A 20472-nucleotide genomic window follows, 5' to 3' on the forward strand; every position below is an offset into this window, starting at 1 on the left:
CAGTGCTTCCTCTTTCGGCCATCTTTGTCATTCTTCTTCTGAAGCCTGGGTGCATGACGTGTTCTACGTCATCCACACTAGCCGACATTGAGGTCCTGCACAGGTGCACTACAATGCACTCAGGGCAGATCAAAGTGCGACTGCGCAGGACCACAATGCCGGTGAGTGTGGATGATGTAGGACGCGTCATTCACCCAGGCTTCAGAAGAAGGAGGGCAAAGTTGGCCGAAGGAGGGGGCGCTGGTACCGGAGAACGGAGACACCGATCCGACCAGTCTGCACTGCACTGCCCCCTAGGTGAGTATTAGGCGGGCTTTGCACGTTGCGACATCGCAAGCCGATGCTGCGATGTCGCACGCGATAGTCCCCGCCCCGTCGCAGATACGATATCTTGTGATAGCTGGCGTCGCGAAAATTATCGCTACGCCAGCTTCACATGCACTCACCTGCCCTGCGACCGTCGCTGTGGCCGGCGACCCGCCTCCTTCCTAAGGGGGCGGGTCGTGCGGCGTCATAGCGACGTCACACAGCAGGCGGCCAATAGCGGCGGAGGGGCGGAGATGAGCAGGACGTAAACATGCCGCCCACCTCCTTCCTTCCGCATAGACGCTGGCGGCAGGTAAGCTGATGTTCCTGGCTCCTGCGGCTTCACACACAGCAATGTGTGCTGCCGCAGGAACGAGGAACAACATCATACCTGTCGCGGCAGCATAATTATGAAAAAGTCGGAGCCTGCAACAGTGATACAATAACGACGCTTTTGCGCTCGTTAATCGTATCATATAGGATTTACACACTACGATGTCAAAAGTTACGCCGGAAGTGCGTCACTTTCGATTTGACCCCACCGACATCGTACGTGCGATGTTGCAACGTGCAAAGCCGCCCTTAGTGTTTTTATGTTCTACACAGCGGTCTTGGCTCTTATATATAGCATGTTAGAATGCCAGAAAAACTGGTGACAGGTTCCCTTTAATATTTGCAAAAAAATCTACTTTTATTTAATATGCAAATGAGGGTGTTTTGGTGCACCATTGGTGTGGTCTTTTCTTTGGTGCACCGATGGGGTGGTCTTTGCTTTGGCGCACCGATGGGGTGGTCTTTGTGTCGGTCCACCATTGGTGTGGTCTTTGTGTCGGTGCACCATTACGCCCTCATATTTGTTTTTTAAAGTCTTTTGTTTTTATTGACAGCGCTCCAATAGTAAAAGTGAGTGCTGTCTAATATCAGCTTGCATGTCTGATTTTTTTTTTTACTGCTCTTTCTAAGTGAGTGCTGTCAATCAACAGAAGGGACTGGCTTTCATATACAAATATAAGAGTGCACCAAGGCATAGGTCACGCCAAGGGTGCACCAAAGCCCCCTCATTTGCATTTTAAAAAATAGATTTTTAAGCAAATATTAAAGGAGTTGTCCAGTCTAGAATGACAAGTCTGCAGTCACTGTGTGTCACTCTGTGTGACTGCAGATTTGTGAATCCTCCCAGTGCAGTCACTGTGCGCTACGAGGATTCTCCGTTGTCTGTGCCGGGAACGGCGGTCAAGTATGCGATATGCAGAGTACAAGCTAGAACCTGTCTAGGGGACGCAACCTTGCTCAATATAAGTGCAGTAAGCGAGGCCGTACCCACTAGACGAGTTCTGACCGAGAGTCTGCATATTGCATACTTGACCATTGTGAGTGCGCTGGAGGATTCACAGGTCTGCAGCCATAGGGTGACACATAGATGGACTGCAGACTTGTCATTCTAGACAAGACAACCCCTTTTAAACTAAATTGTTTGTGATTTTTGTTGAGGAATCGTCCCTTATATAAATGTTTATTTATGTAAACGCAAAAATCACTTCACCAGACAAACAAACATTTTGCTTGTGCATCGGGTGATGTGACAGCCGGTTTAGATAGATCAATCGGTTTCTGATTATTGGCAGTGTTGTAAATGCACCTCAAAGAGTAACTAAACTTTTGTTTTTTTTTATATTTTATGCCCAATAATTCTGAGCAGATTGGTGGGAAATCTGGTCCGTAGACGCCCAACCACAGCTGAAAAGCTCTTTTAGAAGAGCGCGCAGAGCGGATCCTATAGAAAGTCATTGTCCTGTCTCCTGAGTTGTGCACTTCTAACGGGTCTTTTGAACAACTTACGGGGGTCTCCGGATCCAGACCCACACCAATGTGCTCAGAATTAATGGACCTAAAACATAGAAGATATCTCCCAAAAAATAAGGTATTTTTTAAATGTTTAATATCCGCAGGTACAAAGTCCCGTGGGCACATAGCCTAAAGGGTGCTTTACACGCTGCGACATCGCTAGCAATTGCTAGCGATGTCGTGCGCGATAGCATCCACCCCTGTCGCTCGTGCGACAACTGATGCTTGCTGCCGTAGCGAACATTATCTCTACGGCAGCGTCACATGCACATACCTTGACAGCAACGTCGCTGTGATCGCCAAACAATCCATCCCTTAAGGGGGAGGGGCGTTCAGCGCCATAGCGACGTCACTGCGGCGTCACTAAGCGGCCGTCCAATAGCAGAGGAGGGGCGGAGATGAGCGGCCAGAACATGCCGCCCACCTCCTTCTTTCCTCATTGCCGGTGGACGCAGGTAAGGAGATGTTCCTCGTTCCTACAGTGTCACACATAGCGATGTGTGCTGCCGCGGGAACGACAAACAACATCGTACCTGTGGCAGCAACGATATTAAGAAAATGAACGACGTGTCAATGAGCAACGATTTTTCACGTTTTTGTGCTCGTTGATTGTCGCTCTTTGGTGTCACACGCTGCGATGTTGCTAACGGCGCGGAATGTGCGTCACTAACGACGTGACCCCGACGATACATCGTTAGCAATGTCGCAGCATGTAAAGCACCCTTTAGTTTCTTTGAAAATCTGAAGCTGTTACAATAAGCTAAATAAAACTGAACATTTGTGCAGCAAGTGCTGATCTTCATTCTTATAGCGTTTAGCACTCTTTCAAGTGTGTTACAGAGTAGATCCACATTAACTAGATGTTGTGTGCCAAAATCATAGTTTTACGTTGTCAGTAAGGGGCGCGACCACTTAAAGTGCCTAGGGTAGCACGAAGGCCAAATACAGCCCTGTATAGGGTGCACAACTAGAAAACTTAAAATCAGAATTTCTGAACATATAGCAGACATTAGAAAAAAAGAAATCAAGCAATACTTCTGCTGCTGCTGCTAAGTATTTTGTGATGACATACAATGGAGAACTGGACTCTTGCAGCTTTTCTGGCTTACTCAGGGTTAAAAATAGACTCAGGCATGAAGACGACTGGAGAAAGGCTCTACTTACGGTAAATCTGAAGCATTCTGGATTCTAAACTTTAACACCAGGAATTTAGCCAGACTTAATTTTCATAGCAATTTAATGTATATTTATTAACTCTAGGCTGTTTGTCTATCATTCTTTCTTTGTTATGAATTTGTTATGGATTGTTGCAATTTTACCCAGGTTCAGAATTATTTAATTAATAAAAATGATTCACGATGTCAGACTAATGGGAGGGGCTTAATGTTTTTAATGTTGAGATCAGTTTGTTACGTTACGACTAAAGGGTGCTTTACACGCTGCGACATGGCTAATGATATATCATCGGGGTCATGTCGTTAGTGACGCTCATCCGGCGCCGTTAGCGACTTAAGTGGCATCAATTGTCCCACAGTTGCAAACGTAACATGTTGATTTACATGAAGCACAATCAAAATCCACAATCCTTTAGTTTCCCCAGGATGACACAGGGGTAGAAAAGTCCTTGCTGATCAATGACTTCTTCATCTTGGATCATTTAAAACACAGCAAGTGGGCTCCAACAAGAGACTCCCTTTTTTCCAAAAATTGGGCCACAGACACCACTTAAGTGGCATCAATTGTCCCACAGTTGCAAACTTGACATGTTAATTTGCATGAAGCACAATCAAAAATACACAAGCCTTTACTCTCCACAGGAAGACACAGGGGTAGAAAAGTCCTTGCTGATCCATGACTTCTTTGTGCCGCCCCCTGTGCCAGCAGCCGGCGCAGCTCGGATCCGGATCTACGTTACGGCTCGAGGGTTTCTCCGGACCCGGGGGTCACGCGGATACTCCGAATAAAAGGGGACGTATTTATACGAGATTGGTTGTAGAATGTCTGTGTCGCCACCCACGGCGTGTGGTGAGATGTACTACCACCGCTGCCGTTGCAGGGTACCGAGGGGCGATGGTATGGCAGCTAAATGTTAACCCCTCCGTGGGTAGGGATGATTGCCTCGGGGCCCAATGTCTCTGTGCTGAGAATGCTGATTGCAGAGGCTGGTGCACCCGGCCAGGCCGGGGATGTTAATCACGGTTGAATAAAGCACACAAGTCCTGTGGTAAACCAAGGTGATGGTGGCCGGCTGCCGCAGACGGGTGTATCTGATCCCACACCCGGGCTGATAGTCAAAGTCTCTCTCCTCTGCACTCGGTGTGTTGTAGGTAGGATTTCTCGGTTTGAAAATGGGAGTCCGCTCCCGGTCCTTTGGTTGGGAGCAATGCCCATCTGATGCTGAGCCTTGGGATCTACGGGCCCTGGCGGTAGCCTTATCCCTCTTGGTGGGTTGTTGTCTACTTTTTGGGACTTTGGGTGGGACAGGACCTAAAATCCTGCCCTCAATTGGTTAATTAGCTAGGCCGTCGGTGCCGGTCCTGGCTTCAGGGTCCAAGTACTCCCTCTGTGCACACGGTTTCCGGGTCGGTCCTCCGGTGTCGGTAACGGCGGGCTACCACCCTGCCCCGGTCCACCTCGGATCTCCGGCAGCCGTCTTCCCGTCTCCTGCAGACTCTGGCTACCGTCTGCCACCTAGCTAGTATGTCAGGGCTCCGACCCTGATGCCTGTCAACTTCAAAGTCTAGCCTTGAACTCAACCTTGTCTCTAACTGACGGTTTTCCCACCCCGGGTTCTCTAGACTCCTAGGTGGGCATTCCCCAACCGCCTGGTCCTGCCTATTGGTGTGTCTGTCCTACCCTGGGGTGGGTGACTAGGGTTTCAGGTTGGCTGATTTAACCCTTTATGGGATAGGTGTTATGCGGGGCCTACGTGTACCTATACCTGGTTTTCCAGGGCGTTACATTACCCCTTGGTTGAATACAGACCGTCCGCGGGCTGTCCGACCACCACTATTTATTTAAACCGGAACTGGAAAGTAGAAAAAAAGTCATAAATACAAATATAATAACAGTAGAGGAGGCACATAGCTTAGACGTTACACAAATAAACGGAACGGGACGGACCTGGCCACCTTCTTGTTGCTCCCACCCAAACAACCTGTTCCCTGGTGCCATCGCTAAACACTGGTGCACACCCCTTTGCCCAAGTCCAGGTACGGGTCTGGGTGACGCCCAGATGGGCCAGGTAAAAAGTTCCGTACCCGGCAGTTATTGTCACGGGTTCCCAAATCCGGGGACCCCTGGCCTGGAAGTTAGTCATCGGTTTTAGTATTGACTGGGCCTCGGCCGACTATACCGCAGGCCCTACTTCCAATCAACCTCTCCAGTGGCTGCCGTGAACAAAGTGGTGGCCTTAAATTATTTACAAGGCCCAAATGTTTTTGGGTTGGCTTTCCAGTCCAAAGCTGTGGTCCATATTTTTAAACGGTAAAACTGTAAACAATAACTGTAAACGGGGGTTCAACTTTAATTGGGGTAGCCGGGAACCGCTACCTTAATATTCTTCTCTGCTTGGAGATGGCGGAAGGGGATGGAGGCATGCTTTCTCATCCACCTTTCCCCACTTCTTAACGTCGAGGGCGAACCACCCCCTCTCTCCGCAGTGCTGGGTGTAGGAGACCAGCTCTCCTGGCTCCAGGTCACGGTCCGGGTGGCCCGTAGACAAGTGAGGGGCCACAGCCCTCCGGGACACAAAAATCTCGGCCTTCAGGCCAGGTTCACAGGTAGAGCCCCATCCCTTTTGGGGGTTAAAATGCCGGACATGTCCTTGTGTTCTGTTAAGCACTTCGGCCTTCTGCTTTTCCCGGGCCGTGATCTACGTCTTCAGCTGCTGTCGCTGCCGCTCCCAATAATGTATTGGTTCCACGCACTGCTTCCTCCTGCTCAGAGGCTTAAACTATCCAGATGCCCTCACTGCCGGCTACGACCGGCCTCACATAAAGCGGGAGAGGGCTCCGTTGATCTGCGGCCTGCTCTGCCGCCCTGCAGGTGCATCCCGGCTGTGCCTCAGCCGGGACCGGATACTGGGGAGCGGCCAGCATTGTTGCTGACTTCCGGTCGGGCGTCGCCTCTGCTGCGGCCGGGCGGATTGCCAGGGCCGACGTCATCAACTGTGCCATCTTCTACGGGATCGGGGATGATGTCATCTCTGGTGCGGCCAGGCTTGGGGCCGGAGGGGATGTTTTCCGGGCATTGGTCTTTTGTGGGGCTGCTACGGGTGCCGGAGCAGTGATGTGCTCGTGGCCCGAGGACTCCGTCGCCAGGGTCCTCGCAGGCAGAGAGAACGGATAACGCTGCCGTTGCTTGTGGCAGTGGACTGAGTGGGGCACCACTCAGCTACAGGTACGGGCAGCGAGGGAGGTGGCGTGGCGGACGGGGGCAGACAGAGCTCCTCAGCCTGTTGGGCCAGTCGCGGTGGGATATAGTGGCATGAGTTGCTTACCCGCTCCTCCGAGGTCATCTCCATTTTGCGGGCCCGGACAGCTGCAGCCAGTTCATGCATCTCGGCTGTCCATCTCTTTAGCAGAAAGTTGGCCTGGGCCTGGATTCTTCGACACATCCGTTCTGTCTGGGCTTTCACCCAGTCGGCAGTCCCGGGGGCAAATCCTTCTATCTTTGGGTTGCTGGACCGGTCAGACATCCTCTCGAGGTGGTGTCCAGGAATGGAAGATGGCAGAGTCCTGGTGTCCCTGCCTCTTATTTCCTCGGATCACATGCCGCTATTCTCGCCCGCCCCCCTGGTTTTTCGGGAGCAGTTCTCTTATGCGGCTTGCTAGTTTCGATTATTTTCGGCCTCAGGGTATTTCTCCTTCCAGCCTTGTTCCCAGGGGGCGGGGCTTCAGCTTCGCGCCCTTTCGCGGGGAAGAAGACATTGGGTTGTTGTTTTTCGCGCTTAAAAATGTCGGCAAAGATGGCGGTTTTCAAAAACTTTGCACTGCAGCACCGCTGACAGTCCAGAACAAGGCGCACTTTCACCGGTAAGTGAATGGGTAAGAATCCTGTTCATGACGGCAAGTTTCGGGGTGTGCCGCCCCCGTGCCAGCAGCCGGCGCTGCTCGGATCCGGATCTACGGTACGGCTCGAGACGTTTTCCGGATCTGAGGGTCGTGCGGACACTCCGAATAAAAGGGAACGTATTTATACAGGATTGGTTGTAGAATGTCTGTGACGCCACCCACGGCGTGTGGTGAGATGTAGCACCACCTCTGCCGTTGTGGGGTACCGAGGGGCGATGGGATGTTAGCTGGATGTTAACTCCTCCGTGGGTAGGGATGATTGCTTCATGGCCCAATATTTCTGTGCTGAGGATGGTGATTTCAGGGGCCGGCGCACCCGGCCAGGCCGGGGATGTTACTCACGGTTGAATAAAGCACACAAGTCCTGTGGTAAACCAAGGTGATGGTGGCCGGCTGCCGCAGACTGGTGTATCTGATCCCACACCCGAGCTGGTGGTTAAAGTCTCTCTCCTTTCACTCGGTGTGTTGTAGGTAGGACTTCCCGGTTTGAAACACGGGAGACCGCTCTCAGTCCTTTGATTGGGAGCCGTGCCCATCTGACGCTGAGCCTTGGGATCTACGGGCTCTGGCGGTAGCCCTATCCCTCTCGGTGGGTTGTTGTCTACTTTTTGGAACTTAGGTTGGGACAGAACTTAAAATCCTTCTCTCAATTGGTTAATAAGCTAGGCCGTCAGTGCCGGTCCTGGCTTCAGGGTCCAAGTAGCCCCTCTGTGCACACAGTTTCCGGGTAGGTTCTCCGGTGTCAGTACCAGCAGGCTAAAACCCTGCCCCGGTACACCACGGATCTCTGGCAGCCATATTCCCATCTCCTGCAGAATCTGGCTGCCCTCTGCCACCTAGCCAGTACGTCAGGGCTCCGACCCTGAAGCCTGTCATCTTCAAAGTCTAGCCTTGAACTCAACATTTTCTCTAACTGACTGTTTTCCCACCCCAGGTTCTCTAGACCCCTAGGTGGGTGTTCCGCAACCGCCTGGTCCCGCCCACTGATGTGTCTGTCCTACCCTGGGGGGGTTACAAGGGTTTCAGGTCCGCTGATTTAACCCTTTGCGGGATAGGTGTTATGTGGGGGCCTACGTGTACCTATACCTGGTTTTCCAGGGCGTTACATCTTTATCTTGGATCATTTAAAACACAGCAAGTGGACTTCAACAAGAGTCTCCCTTTTTTCCAAAAATTGGGCCACAGACACCACTTAAGTGGCATCAATTGTCCCACAGTTGCATACTTGACATGTTAATTTGCATGAAGCACAATCAAAAATACACAAGCCTTTACTCTCCCCAGGATGACACAGGGGTAGAAAAGTCCTTGCAGATCCATGACTTCTTCATCTTGATGAACGATCATTTAAAACTCAGCAAGGGGACTCCAACCAGAGTCTCCCTGTTTTCCAAAAATTGGACCACAGACACCACTTAAGTGGCATCAATTGTTCCACAGTTGCAAACGTAACATGTTGATTTGCATGAAGCACAATCAAAATCCACAATTCTTTCGTCTCCCCAGGATGACATAGGGGTTGAAAAGTCCTTGCTGATCCATTACTTCTTCATCTTGGTTCATTTAAAACACAGCAAGTGGACTCCAGCAAGAGTCTCCCTTTTTTCCAAAAATTGGGCCCCAGACACCACTTAAGTGGAATCAATTGTCCCACGGTTGCAAATGTAACATGTTAATTTGCATGAAGCACAATCAAAATTCCCAATCGTTTCGTCTCACCAGCATGACACAGGGGTAGAAAAGTCCTTGTGGATCCATGACTTCTTGATCCTGATGAACGATCATCTAAAACACAGCAAGGGGACTCCAACCAGAGTCTCCATGTTTTCCAAAAATTGGACCACAGACACCACTTAAGTGGCATCAATTGTCCCACAGTTGCAAACTTGACATGTTGATTTACATGAAGCACAATCAAAAATACACAAGCCTTTACTCTCCCCAGGATGACACAGGGGTAGAAAAGTCCTTGCGGATCCATGACTTCTTCATCTTGATGAACGATCATCTAAAACTCAGCAAGGAGACTTCAACCAGAGTCTCCCTGTTTTCCAAAAATGGAACCACAAACACCACTCAAGTGGCATTAATTGTCCCACAGTTACAAACGTAACATGTTGATATGCATGAAGCACAATCAAAATCCACAATCCTTTCGTCTCCCCAGGGTGACACAGGGGTAGAAAAGTCCTTGCTGATCCATGATTTGTTTGTGCCACCCTCGTGCCAGCAGCCGGCGCTGCTCGGATCCGGATCTACGGTATGGCTCGAGGGGTTCTCCGGACCCGGGGGTCGCGCGGACACTCCGAATAAAAGGGAACATATTTATACGGGATTGGTTTTAGAATGTCTGTGTCACCACCCATGGCGTGTGGTGAGATGTACTACCCCCGCTGCCGTTGCGGGGTACCGAGGGTCGATGGGATGGCAGCTGGATGTTAACCCCTCCGTGGGTAGGGATGATTGCCCCGGGGCCCAATGTCTCTGTGCTGAGGATGGTGATTGCAGGGGCCGGCGCACCCGGGCAGGCCGGGGATGTTACTCACGGTCGAATAAAGCACACAAGTCCTGTGGTAAACCAAGGTGATGGTGGCCGGCTGCCGCAGACGGGTGTATCTGATCCCACACCCGGGCTGGTAGTCCTCTGCACTCGGCGTGTCGTAGGTAGGATTTCCCGGTTTGAAAATGGGAGTCCGCTCCCGGTCCTTTGGTTGGGAGCCGTGCCTGTCTGACGCTGAGCCTTAGGATCTACGGGCCCTGGCGGTAGCTCTATCCCTCTCGTTGAGTTGTTGTCTACTTTTTGGGACTTAGGTTGGGACAGGACCTAAAATCCTGCCCTCAATTGGTTAATTAGCTAGGCCGTCGGTCCCGGTCCTGGCTTCAGGGTCCAAGTACCCCCTCTGTGCACACGGTTTCCGGGTCGGTTCTCCGGTGTCGGTACCGGCGGGCTACAACCCTGCCCTGGTCCACCTCGGATCTCCGGCAGCCGTCTTCCCGTCTCCTGCAGACTCTGGCTACCGTCTGCCACCTAGCCAGACCCCTTGAAGCACAATCAAAAATACACAAGCCTTTACTCTCCCCAGGATGACACAGGGGTAGAAAAGTCCTTGCGGATCCATGACTTGTTCATCTTGATGAACGTTAGTCTGTCCACATTGTTACTGGACAGACGCGTACGCTTATCTATCAGCACACACCCAGCAGCACTGAAGACACGTCCTGACAGAACGCTGGATGCGGGACACGACAAGATCTCCAAAGCGTAAGTGGCGAGCTCAGGACATATTTCCAGACTGGAAACCCAAAATGAGCAAGGCTCCAGTTGCAGAGTCATGGCATCGATATTCACTTGGAGATACTCCTGTATCATCCTCTCCAGGTGTTGACTATGTGTCAAACTTCTTGTGTCTTGTGGCCTTGCAAAGGATAGTCTAAAAAATTAATGAAACGATTCCATAAAATTGCTGTTACCACCAGATACGGTGTTGCTGGTATGGTTTGAGTGATGATGACTCGACTGTCCCATTGTTAGCAAGTTAGAACTGTGAGATTCACTCTGTGCACCACTGGTGTTTAGTGGAAAAGCCGAGCTAAGATTGTGTAACAGCTTCTGCTGATACTCCTGCATACGTGCGTCCCTTTCTATGGCAGGAATTATTTTGCCAAATTTTGACTTGTACCGGGGATCTAAGAGTGTGGCAACCCAGTAGTCAGCATTAGTTATAATTCTGACAATCCGAGGGTCATGTTGTAGGTAGTGCAGCAAGAAGGCGCTCATGTGTCTTGCGCATCCAGGAGGACCAAGTCCTTGTTGTGTTGGTGGCGGCGTGGTGAGAATCATGCTTCCTTCCTCTGCCCTCTCCCCCCAACCTCGCACAACAGAAATGTGGTCAAGGTCTCCCACATCTGCTAAGTCTTGCATGCCCATTGCCAGTTTGTCCTCCATTTCTTCATGGGCTCCTGCACCTTCCTCAACAGTTTGGCTGCTACCATGTACCCTTGTTAATCCCTCTCCCCCACAATCCCATGCCTGCCGCCTTGGTGATGCTGAACATCTGGACCTTGTAGATCTTGGTATCCCTTCCTCATATGAATCCTCCTGTACTTCCTCCCCTTCCTCTTGTTCCACTACCTGACTCTGAATACTATTTAGCGTGTGCTCCAGCATGTAAATGACTGGAATTGTCATGCTGATAATGGCTAAACATGTTCGTCGCCATGATGAAACTATGCAGAAGGGTGCATAGGTCCTTGATCTGAGACCACCCCAGCAGCGTGATCTGCCCCACCTCTGGATCTCGTTGGCCCACACTATATGTCATAACGTATTGCACCAGGGCTCGGCTGTGCTGCCACAGTCGCTGCAACATGTGGAGAGTCGAATTCCAGCGTGTCGGCACATCGCAATTCAGGTGGTGAACCGGCAGGCCGAAAGACTTCTGGAGCAATGCTAGTCGTTCAGCTACGGCGTGTGAACGGCAGAAGTGAGCACATAGTGACCATGCCCTGTGCAGAAGCCCATCTAGGCTGGGATAGTGGGTTAAAAATTGCTGGACAACAAGGCTCAACACGTGAGCCATACAAGGCACGTGTGTCACATTGCCCCGGCGAAGGGTTGCACCCAGGTTTGCAGAATTGTCGCACACGGCCTTCCCTGGCTGTAGGCATAGTGGAGACAACGATTGACGAAACTCGGTCTCCACAGCTGACCACAACTGGGCAGCTGTGTGACTCATATTTCCCAGACATTTCAACTTAAAGACCGCCTGATGCCGTTGAGCTCTGCTGCCAGCATAGTAGGGAGGTGTGTGGGATTCCTTGTGCGCAGTTGCAATGCGGGTGGCCTGACCAGACAGGTTTTGGGCAGATGAGGTGGAAGAGGCAGAAGCAGTTGAGGAACTTTTACATACAGAGGATTGACGCACAACTCGTGGGGACGACAAGACTTGTACAGCAGACCCCTCTCCATTTTTCACCATAGTTACCCAGTGCCCAGTCAGCGACATGTAACGCCCCTGTCCATGCTTACTGGTCCAAGTATCGGTGGTGAAATGCACCCTGTCACACACAGAGTTTCTCATGGAAGCGGTGATGTTGTGTGCGACATGCTGGTGTAGCGCAGGCACACCTTTCTTGGAGAAGTAGTGGCATCTGGTACTGGGGCACTGCAACGGACATGAGGTCTCAAAAATCCTCTGTGTCCACCAGGCAGAAAGGCAGCATTTCTGTTAGCCAACAGCTTGCAGATGGTGAAAGTCAACCTCTTAGCTTTGTCATGGCTAGGAGGAAATGGTCTTTTACTTGTCCACATCTGAGGGACCGATGGCTGGCTGCTGTGCTGAGACGGCGTTGAGTAGGGTGTCCCTGGAATACTGCTGGTCTGTGAGGAAAGTGCAGGCAGAGACATAATGTTGCCTTCATCCAAAGGTGGTGCTCTTGATGTCAGAGAGAACTCAACACCAGCAGCTGTTTCCCCTTCCAAAACAACTGACGACTTGCCAATCACACTGCCTGTTACGGTTAAAGAGGTGGAAGGTCTGCGTCGATAAGCATGTGTGACTGCTGTCCCCACAGTCACAGAGGATGAAGAACGCGCGGATGCACTTGAAGGGGAAGACGGTGGTTGGCCCGCTGCGCTAGGCCGCATTGTAGCACAGTGAGCTTCCCACTGTGGCTTATGCTTCATATCCATGTGACGGTTCATGGATGAAGTAGTCAAACTAGTGAGGTTTTGGACTCTACTTAGAGGTTGGTGACACATCTTACAGATGACAGGAGTTGGGATATCCTTTGCAATGTCAAAAAAGGACCAGGCTAGGCAAGAATTAGAGCCCATGCGACCTGCAGAGCCACCCCGACTTGTGCTCAGAGGCAGAGTTGTGGCTGAGGATGCAGTTGTTGACGTGCTTCCAGTACTCCGTCTGTGTCCTGGAAGGCACAACCTAACCTCGTTGTCAGTCGCATCCTTCTCCACTGCCTCTGCTGACCTCATCGAGTGCCTGACTGTGGGTTGACAGTAAGTGGGATCTACAACCTCATCATCACCCTGTGTGTTTGCACTCCCCAAGTCCTCAGAGCCAACCTCTTCCTGCCCTGACCGAATAGTTAAGTTGTCATTCCAATCAGGTATCTGAGTCATCGTCATCAGTATGTTCCTCATTGTTTCCACCAAGAGGAGTTACAGTTTGGGAATGAGGGTCTACATTATGCACAGAAACCTCTTCATCTGGGCCTGAATCTGCCTCACAAAGCTTCTGGGCATCACTGCAGATCATTTTCTTGTCTGGACTCACTTTAGCTTTGGATCAGACCTCTGATTCCCAGGCTATAGTGTGACTGAACAGCTCTGCAGACTCAACCATCTCTGTTACCCCATACTCTGCAGGGCGGGTGGAGACTTGAGAGCTGGTAGAAAGCAAGTGCGATTGGGGTGTCAACTCAGAGGACTGGAGTCTTTGGGATGTTGAAGTAGAGGTGGAGGAGAGGCCACTTGATGGAGCACTTGAGATCCATTCAAGCATCTGCTGTTTTTGTGCCTCATCTACCTTTGGTAGCAATGTTCGTTTCCGTAACAAAGGGATCATATCAGATTGTCCACGGAAAGTAGTAGACATATTACTTTTACTGGAAGATGGTCTTTCTTTAGCAGATGTTACTGTTGCTTTACCACCTACCCCACGGACACAAACTTTTTTTCCCTTTCCAACACGCCTGTTCCCCTTTCCACCAACATCTGGTCTTTTGCCACTCATTTTGTTTGTGAACAAATTGGACACTTTTTGTTGCACTTAAAATTGCGTAGCAGAAATGGAGAGGAGGTGTAGAATGCAGAGGTTGATTAGCTTTCTTGTCAGCAGAGGTACGTTACTGACTATCCCAGACAATGATACTATGCCCCAAAGAATTGCCTGCACTTTTTGCAGTTAAAATTGCGTAGCAGAAATGGAGAGGTGGTGTAGAATGCAGAGGTGGTATAGCTTTCTTGTCAGCAGAGGAACGTCACTGACTATCCCAGACAAATATACTATGCCCCAAGGAATTGCCTGAGCTGATTTAGACAAACGCTGTGATAAACCCTTGCACAGCGCTGGCACAGACCTACCTAGCAAAAATGGCTATGAACTGCTCTAATCTAGCCCTGAAAAAGGGCTGAAATTACAAGTAGTCCCTAATCCCTAAACCGATGTGTAGATTGCACTTTTTAAGTGTATAGCGCCCACAGCAGAAGCGGGAGCGGTGACTGTCACACATCCGCAGCAGTGAGATAATGGCGACGATAGGGAAAATGGCCGGGTCTTATAGGGCAAGGACATGTGACATGCACAGCCAATGACACATGCCCCTGCTTGTCTGGCAAAAATCCACTTTGCTGTGTGTGTGTCTGTGATTGGCTGACAGCCTGGCCCGCCCCACTGTACGCGGTTAAGAAAAAAAAATGTCGATCGCCATTCTTTCAGCACTCAGCAGCACTGATCTAAACCCCATCCCCCCCACACACTATCCGCTTACTTTTTATAATATCATTAGTAACAGTGGCTGACAGTATTACAGTGAAAAGCCAGCTAGTAGCTAGCTACGCTTTTGGTGAACGAACCATTATCGAACAGTAATTCGAACGGTAAAACATGAAGCAAATCGTTCGAGTTTGTCGAACGACTCGAACACCGCCCAAAACAACTCGAATTTAAAATTGGCGAGCGGTTCGCTTCGAACATTGCTCATCTCTACTGGTGACACTGTTCGGGATTTTTTCAAAATTGAAGGCATACTGAACCAGCATGGCTACCACAGAATCTTGCAGCGGCATGCTATTCCATCCCGTTTGGGTTTAGTTCGACCGTCATTTATCTTTCAACAGGACAATGACCCCAAACACCTCCAGGCTGTGTAAGGGCTATTTGACTAAGAAGGAGAGTGATGGGGTGCTACGCCAGATGACCTGACCTACAGAGTCACCAGACCTGAACCCAATCGAGATGGTTTGGGGACAGCTGGACCGCAGAGTGAAGGCAAAAGGGCCAACAAGTGCTAAGCCTCTCTGGGAACTCCTTCAAAACTGTTGGAAGACCATTTCTGGTGACTACCTCTTGAAGCTCATCAAAAGAATGCCAAGAGTGTGCAAAGCAGTAATCAAAGCAAAAGTTGGCTACTTTGAAGAACCTAGAATATAAGACTTATTTTCAGTTGTTTCACACTTTTTTGTTTATTTCATTCGACATGTGTTAATTCATAGTTTTGATGCCTTCAATGTGAAACTACAATTTTCAGAGTCATGAAAATAAAGAAAACTCTTTGAAAGAGAAGGTGTGTTCAAACTTTTGGTCAGTACTGTATGTATCACTTATATTAAATACTATTGTTTAGCATATGTAGATTAATTGTTTGGTGCATATTTTCATCACATATTCAATTTTTTGGGTTCTTACACATAGAGCGCACATGTACAGTACAGACCAAAAGTTTGGACACACGTTCTCATTCAAAGAGTTTTCTTTATTTTCATGACTCTGAAAATTGTAGATTCACATTGAAGGCATCAAAACTATGAAATAACACGTGGAATGAAATACATAATAAAAAAGTGTGAAACAACTGAAAATATGTCTTATATTCTAGGTTCTTCAAAGTAGCCACCTTTTGCTTTGATTACTGCTTTGCACACTCTTGGTATTCTCTTGATGAGCTTCAAGAAGTAGTCACCAGAAATTGTTTTCACTTCACAGGTGTGCCCTATCAGGTTTAATAAGTGGGATTTATTGCCTTATAAATTGGTTTGGGACCATCAGTTGTGTTGTCCAGAAGTCTGGTGGATACACAGCTGATAGTGCTACTGGATAGACTGTTAGAATTTGTATTATGGCAAGAAAAAAGCAGCTAAGTAAAGAAAAACGAGTGGCCATCATTAATTTAAGAAATGAAGGTCAGTCCGAAAAATTGGGAAAACTTTGAAAGTGTCCCCAAGTGCAGTGACAAAAACCATCAAACGCTACAAAGAAACTGGCTCACATGAGGACCGCCCCAGGAAAGAAAGACCAAGAGTCACCTCTGCTGCGAGGATAAGTTTATCCGAGTCACCAGCCTCAGAAATCGCAGGTTAACAGCAGCTCAGATTAGAGACCAGGTCAATGCCACACAGAGTTCTAGCAGCAGACACATCTATAGAACAACTGTTAAGAGGAGACTTTGTGCGGCAGGCCTTCATGGTAAAACAGCTGCAAGGAAACCACTGCTAAGGACAGGCAACAAGCAGAAGAGACTTGTTTGGGCTAAAGAACACAAGGAATGGACATTAGACCAGTGGAAATCTGTGCTTTGGTCTGATGAGTCCAAATTTGAGATCTTTGGATCCAACCACTGTGTCTTTGTGAGACGCAGAAAAGGTGAATGGATAGACTCTACATGCCTGGTTCCTACCGTGAAGCAGGGAGGAGGAGGTGTGATGGTGTCGGGTGCTTTGCTCATGACACTGTTGGGGATTTCTTCAAAATTGAAGGCATACTGAACCAGCATGGCTACCACAGCATCTTGCAGCGGCATGCTATTCAATCAGGTTTGCGTCTAGTTGGACCATCATTTATTTTTCAACAGGACAATGACCCCTAACACACCTCCAGGCTGTGTAAGGACTATTTGACTAAGAAGGAGAGTGATGGGGTGCTACGACAGATGACCTGGCCTCCACAGTCACCAGACCTGAACCCAATCAAGATGGTTTGGGGTGAGCTGGACTGCAGAGTGAAGGCAAAAGGGCAAAGAAGTGCTAAGCATCTCTGGGAACTCCTTCAAGACTGTTGGAAAACCATTTCCGGTGACTACCTCTTGAAGCTCATCAAGAGAATGCCAAGAGTGTGCAAAGCAGTAATCAAAGCAAAAGGTGGCTACTTTGAAGAACCTAGAATATAAGACATATTTTCATTTGCTTCACACTTTTTTGTTAATTATTTCATTCCACATGTGTTAATTCATAGTTTTGATGCCTTCAATGTGAATCTGCAATTTTTAGAGTCATGAAAATAAAGAAAACTCTTTGAATGAGACCTTTTGGTCTGTACTGTATGTACATGTTATATATATATATATATATATATATATATATATATATATATATATATATTGTGAGGCAGTGACAGGGGTAATATTTGAAGACCGCTATGTGTCCCCCAGAATGTGTCTGGAAACCGTCTGAGTTTGCTATAGCTATTACGGGGAGTATAGCACAAAGGGTAACAGGGAGACAGATCACTCCTCCCAGTCCAGGTTTTGTAGCAATCCTCATGTCCAGCATTTTCGTTTAAATCTGGCAGAGCACATCAGGGTGGGTCTCAGTTGAGAGCCAGGCTTGTGGAAGCTAACACATGCTGTGTGAGCTGAGCTGGCTCTGTGTGGAGTGAACACAGGCCAAGAGTGTGAGCCTAGGAGAACCCTAAGGTAACAAGACTTTTTATACAAAGGAATGGTGTTTAGCTGGTTGCTAAGGGCAATGGCCTAGAAGGTACTTCCCCGGAGAAGAAGAAAAAAAAAATTTTTTTACTGACTGTTTGCGGTGGATTGGCGGGTCCACGAAGCTTGCGGGCATTGCAGCCTGGTTGCTAGGGGCAACAACCCAGTTTTCACATGTTTATGATCAAGCCTGCAAAGTTACAGTTTATCTCAGCAGCCACCATGGAGGATCTTGTAAAGCAGCTGGCCCAGTCTAGTGCTCAACTGCAGCAGGCTTTTGCACAAACCTGTGCACAACAGCAACAGGCTAATGCTCACCAGCAACAGGCTAATGTTCAGCAGCAACAAACCAATGCCCAGCTGCAGCGGGCGTTAGTTGAGCAACAGGAGACAAACAGCTTGCTGACTCAGCAGCTTGCGGCTCTGCGAGATGCACTCCCAGCGGTAACTCCAGGTCATCCAGTCCCTCCTGCAGCTCAGGACAGTGTAAGGGCGGCACTTACGAAGATGAGTGCAGAGGACGACCCAGAAGCTTTTCTTACCGTGTTTGAGAGGACCGCTGAGCGAGAGAAATTGTCTATCGACCGCTGGACTGATGTCGTGGCCCCATTCTTGGTAGGTGAACCCCAAAAAGCATACCTGGATCTCAGTACGGAGGATGCCAAGGACTGCGGCACACTGAAAGGTGAGATCCTTGCACGAATGGGATTAACACTTATCTCTGGGCCCAGCGAGTGAATCAGTAGTCCTTTGTGAAGGGAAAACCTGCACGCTCACAGGCCCATGTCTTACTGGACCTTGTGAAAAAATGGCTCCAGCCGGAGACCTTGAACCCCGGACAGATGATTGAGCGGGTGGTGATTGAACGATTTGTGCGGACTTTGCCAGCCCCCATTCAACGGTGCGTGGGCCAAGGGGATCCCGGTACCCTAGACCAACTAGTGAATTTGGTGGAACGCTACACAGCTACCCAGGAGTTGGTCCGGGACTCTGCTTCATGGCGGGCACTCCGTAGGGATACGCCCCCTTCACAGTTGGTGAAATATTCCCGTCCCTCCTCGGGTGCTGCCCCGTCTTCAGCCCTGGCAGAGAGTAAACACCAGACTAAGGTCAGCCGGAATCCCGGTTCCCCAAAGTTGGACACCCGAAACAGGGACACCTCTGCTGTTATGTGCTGGTGGTGCCATCAGCTGGGGCATATGATGGCACAGTGCCCACTCATATCAGAACCCATGGACTGCCGGTACGCTCGCCGGGAATCAATGTATGCCCATACTGTTTGTGCCGTAAGCACTGTTACTATGGGGGAGGAGCCCCATCTCAGCACAGTACGTGTTAATGGCTATACAGCAGAGGCTTTGTTGGACTCAGGAAGTGTACTGACTTTTGTACATGCCTCCTTGGTCTCCGGGGAAAACCCCACGGGACATAACATAGGGGTACTTTGTATACATGGAGACCTACGTAAATACCCAATGGAATGGGTCACTATTGCTACCTCATGTGGAGAGGCGACCCAGCCCTGAGAGGTGTATGATAGAACCAGGCCCTGAGCCGGACGATCCCAACTCAGGGATACCTGCCGTAGGGGTCTCCAGTATAGGGAAAGAGTGTAACCCTGCTAGGTTCCCCCTAGAGGTAATGGCAGTAGAGGTTGAGCCACCCGAGGCAATCCCAGAGTTGAACGTGTCTTCAGATAATTTTGGAACATCACAGCTTCGGGACCCCACATTGGCTCCAGGACGAGGAAATATACAGGTAATTGATGGGGTTCCCCAGCGGCCTGGTGCCAAGCTGGAAACTCCCTATATGGCTCTAAAGCGAGAGTTGCTCTATCGGGTTGATAAAATCCGGGGGGAAATAGTGGAACAGTTGGTGGTCCCTCAGCCGTACCGCCGTCAGGCCTTGGAATTACCACCTGATGAGTGGGCACCTAGGTGAAGAGAAAACGCGGGAACGCATGTTTCAGCGGTTTTACTGGCCAGCGGTCGGCGCAGAAATTAAGAGGTTCTGTGAGTCCTGCCCCGTTTGTCAGTTGACCGCACCCACACACGCACTGTTTCCATAGTCCTCTGATACCTTTACCCATTATAGAGGTGCCTTTTGAGCGAATTGCTATGGATCTGATTGGACCCATTGTAAAATCAGCCCGTGGTCACCAGCACATCCTGGTAGTGATGGATTACGCGACGCGTTATCCGGAGGCCGTTCCACTGCGTCACACCTCGGCGAAGCTTATTGCTCGGGAGTTGTTTGCTATGTTCTGTCGCGTGGGGTTACCCAAAGAAATCCTGACCGATCAGCGCACTCCCTATATGTCTAAAATTACGAAGGAACTGTGCAAACTCTTTCAGATCAAGCAGCTACGCACGTCAGTTTACCATCCCCAGACCGATGGTCTAGTGGAACGTTTCAATAAAACTCTGAAGGCTATATTGAAAAAGGTGGTCTCCAAAGAGGGGAAAGATTTGGACATGTTATTGTCCTATTTAATGTTCGCTATCCGTGAGGTCCCACAATCTTCCACCGGGTTTTCGCCATTTGAGTTAAGGGGGCTTTACACGCTGCGACATCGCTAATGCGGAGTCGTTGGGGTCACGGAATTTGTGCGCACATCCGGCCGCATTAGCGATGCCGTTGCGTGTGACACCGATAAGCGATTTTGCATCGTTGCAAAAACGTGCAAAATCGCTAATCGGCGACATGGGGGTCCATTCTTAAAAATCGTTACTGCAGCTGTAACAAAGTTGTTCCTCGTTCCTGCGGCAGCACACATCGCTGCGTGTGACGCCGCAGGAACGAGGAA

This window comes from Anomaloglossus baeobatrachus, chromosome 5 (genome assembly GCF_048569485.1).
Source record: "Anomaloglossus baeobatrachus isolate aAnoBae1 chromosome 5, aAnoBae1.hap1, whole genome shotgun sequence".
NCBI lineage: Eukaryota > Metazoa > Chordata > Amphibia > Anura > Aromobatidae > Anomaloglossus > Anomaloglossus baeobatrachus.